We start from the raw sequence: 4052 nt of genomic DNA, 5'->3' as shown, positions 1-4052 counted from the left end.
AGATAACATAATTTTCAAGACTAGCTCTCTTGAACCTCAACCCTTTCTCTTGGTTTTAGGATTTTCTTTCTAACTTTTCTAACATAAATCTCATCATTTCCTATCCTTAAGATCCATTTCTTGTCAATTAGGACCACTTTAGATGGCCTTAGATTCAAAAAGATCAAATCTGAAAATTTTGCTTCACAGGTACTATTCACACAGAAATTCCAGAATTTTTACTTAATTCTAAAAATTCGTAATTAATTCTAAAAAAATCAAAACTGAGTGATTTCAAGTCTCACTGAAAGCTCCTTAAGTTCTCTTTAAAAGAAAAATAATTTCAAGAACCAATTCTGTACGAAATAGTACCAAAATTGTATGGAATTTGCTACTCTTGTAAAGGTTACACATTGTTTCCAGATTTCAAACTCTAAATTTGAAAAATCACCATAAATCGTACACATATCCAAATGAAGTGTTCTACCTATGGATTTGAAGCTTACAGAGTTTACTTTAATCATACCAAATTTTAGAATCAGATACAAAGAGTAACTTATTCAAAATAGGCATCAAGGCCAATGCTATAACCATCACATACCTTGATCTTGAAGTTTGAATCTTGTTCCTTCTTCTTGGCCTTCACCCCCACGTTTTTCTCACTAAATTTTGGTAGAGTTTTCCCTCTACAAATGGCTGCCAAAATATTCTTCCAAGGTGGAGTATTTATAGCCAAAACTTTGGCTTGAATGGACCAAAATACCCCTTAAGTTCATTCAAATTATAAGGGTGAGGTGTCAACTTGTGAAGGCTCTTTGAACCATTTTCCATCCTTAAAATAATTTCAAATGAAATTGATGTTCAAAGTCAAAATCCTCTCCATAGGGAGCTCGACAAGTGGCATAATCTAGGCCAAGTAAAAAGCAAGTGTACCTTTACACTTTATCAGTGCACTTTATCAGTCTATTCTCTTAGTTTCGGTCTCCTAGAGCACTGATATATTCGTCACCTAACCTTTGCCTTATTCCACTACCTCTTCTCTCCTAATTAATGCCTTCACATGTGTCATGATTGCCTTATGTGATGCACTAATGAGCCACCATGACATTTGTCTTTTCCTTAGATATTTTCCTCTATTTACTTGGTCCTTGTTTTTCAGGGTTTCTTTCCGGCTTTCTGGAGCTCTGAAAATTATTCTGTCTACTCTAAAAATTCCTTCCACCTTAGAGAAAATCTATGAATTTTCTCAAGCCATAACACTTCATTTAAGCCTTGCATAAAAGTAATTTACTAAAATACCCCTTTTATCGGCATAATCAGCTTTTTAATTTATTAAAGCCATTTCACTAACCTTTTGGTTGCCGGACTAATTTTATAAATTAGTTCAACCTTTCAATCATTTAACCTCATTTTTTCATATTTTTTAGGTTTCTTGCTATTTTAAATAAGTACCTAACATGATATACTTTTTTTATTGGCCATAACTTTATAAATTCCATTTAAGTTTCCTGAGGGATATTTTTATCATTTTTTTTCACAAAAGAGTCTTAGAATATTATTTCTCATTTTTGGAATTTTCTTACAATTTTCTGTATACTTTCCGTTTTTACCCTTATTGGCCATAACTTTCTGAATTTATAGTTTAGTCCTTGCTTGGACTTAACGTCATACAACCATTTCTTTGAGGTTTCTAACCTACTCCTTGGCCTGTTTCTATTTTTTTTTTTTCTCTCTTTTTGGAACCCTGAGACTTTACTGGAGCCTCTAGCCTTGATTATACTTGAACCCCTGAAAACTTTTACTTTGCAGTTTAGTCCCTGAAATTACTTTGACTTCCTTTTTCATTTTTGGGACTTCTGCTAAAAAAAAGCTTAGTAGGCTACTTCTAGGGCTCTTAGATCTAAAAATTGAGATGTGACACGATACGTTATTTTACCTGATAAGGTGTGAGTTATAATCACAAAGTTATGTTTCTTTTTTTAAGTCTCTTTACAGCAAAGTGATTAATCACAATAAATTGCCAAGATTGCAAACTTGAATCATAGTTATGTTATGCGAACTTGAAATGTATTTTCCTCTGGCCTTTTTTGACATCATGGTCCACCTAACCATCCACTTAGTTAGAGAGGTCCAACTATGTGGCTCAGTGTATTTAAGATGGATGTATCCAGTTGAGCGTTACATGAAAATATTAAAAAGGTATGTGAAAAATCAGAGTCAGCCAGATGATTGTATCATAGAATGATATATTTGTGAAGAGGTTACTAAATTTTGTACCCAGTACTTAAAAAATACAAGTGATATTGGGGTTCTAGTGTCTCGTCAGGAGGGAATGACGGATGGAGAAGGGATTATGAGAAAGAAAGTTGTAACTATTTCAAACCAACAGTGGGAGCAAGCACATTTATATGTATTGCACAACTCTGAAAAGATTGAGGACTATGTGGACAAGCATATTGATGAGTTTAAGAAGGATAATCCCAATAAACTTGAAAGTTGGTACACCAAAACACACAATAAATAATTTACAGCATGGTTGAGAGAGCATGTGCATGGCAAGTATAGTGTTGATCTCGATTCAGTATCGAAGAAATTAAAGTTTTTGGCAAATGGATCGAGCAAACATGCGATTTCTTTTACAAGCTACCCCATCAATGGGTTACTTTCTATACTAAAAAGTAAGATGATCGGAGTAAACAGCAAAATAGTGACATAACTCTTGTAGCTAATACCATGCATATATCGAGTGCCAAAGATAAAAATCCTATCTATCAATTCCAAGTAGGTGGACAATAACAATGCATTGAGGATTAATGACTTAGAGTTCATACAATTGAATTTGAATAAGGAAAGATAAAAAGAAAAGCCTTTCATTTTGGCTTCTCAGGCTACACAAGTTCTCTCTATCCTAAACCCGGCTACTAAAGGATGGTCTATTGTTTTATTGACCAATAAAATGAATGAGGAGACGGGATACGAAGACAATGCAGTTGAAGATGATCTATTTCAAGGGACATCACTTGAATCTCTTTTAAATGAAGATGAATCCATGTATGTCAGGTACGATCACAACGACGGAATATGGATTTCAAAGAGGGAGAAAGTGTTTCGCAAGAAAATCAAAAGAATTCAAACCAAGAAGAATATACAAAAACCTAAGAGTAGAAAAAGGAAAAGATCTAGTTAAACATGCATATAAATTCTCTTAATATTATTTTAGATAATTTTTATTTGTTTTAATTTTATTTAAGTCAATTTTTTCATTAATGACTTTATTTTCATTTAATGTGTTATGATTCATTTTGTTTGATTGAATTTCACTGCAGATGGCAAACGATAGTAGATCTAGTACTGACAATCCCTCTCAGCCCAGGGATGCCTCCGACCAAGAGAGACAGCTGCCTTCTTGCAGCTGTCTCTCTTGGTCGGAGGCATCCCTGGGCTGAGAGGGATTGTCAGTACTAGAGGCAGCACGCATACAGAGTGGGCTTTGTGTCATGCAAGAGGTGGTAAAAGCAAGAACGAAAGAAAAGAAATTTCAACCATAGTGGAATAAGAAAGGATAAGCTATACGGTCAAAAGTTTACTAGCTATATTGGGACAGTAGCACAAAGCACTGTGCCTATCACTATACAGCACTGGAGGAGGGTTGATCATTCAATGCGGGATGCTATTTGGACAAATGTACTAGTAAGATATTATAACAACTCAAATTTTATTTTCTTACAAGCTACGTCACACTAATGTGTTGTTTTATGTGTTTTGCAGTCTAGATTTAACATAGATAAGAGCAGGAAGGAGTTTGTTTTGGGGAAGGCTAGGAGGGCACTGTGCTCTTTCTGATATTGTGACACACAAGTATTTGAAGGATCCTTCCAAAACCGATGAGTCCGAGGCTCCCAGCTTGATACGGGAATTGGTCAAACTAGAGGATTGGGTTGCTTTTGTGACATCACACATTATAGTCAATTTCAAGTAATAATCCTCATGTAATTTCTAAATTAAATAGTACATTTTGTTTAATCTATATACTGTTTAACTAGAATCTACTTTGTTTTTTCAGGAATTAAGCA

Source organism: Neltuma alba, unplaced genomic scaffold (genome assembly GCF_004799145.2).
Source record: "Neltuma alba isolate B1F8T4 unplaced genomic scaffold, ASM479914v2 tig00010924_pilon, whole genome shotgun sequence".
Lineage (NCBI taxonomy): Eukaryota > Viridiplantae > Streptophyta > Magnoliopsida > Fabales > Fabaceae > Neltuma > Neltuma alba.
Note: the sequence above shows the minus strand (reverse complement) of the source record.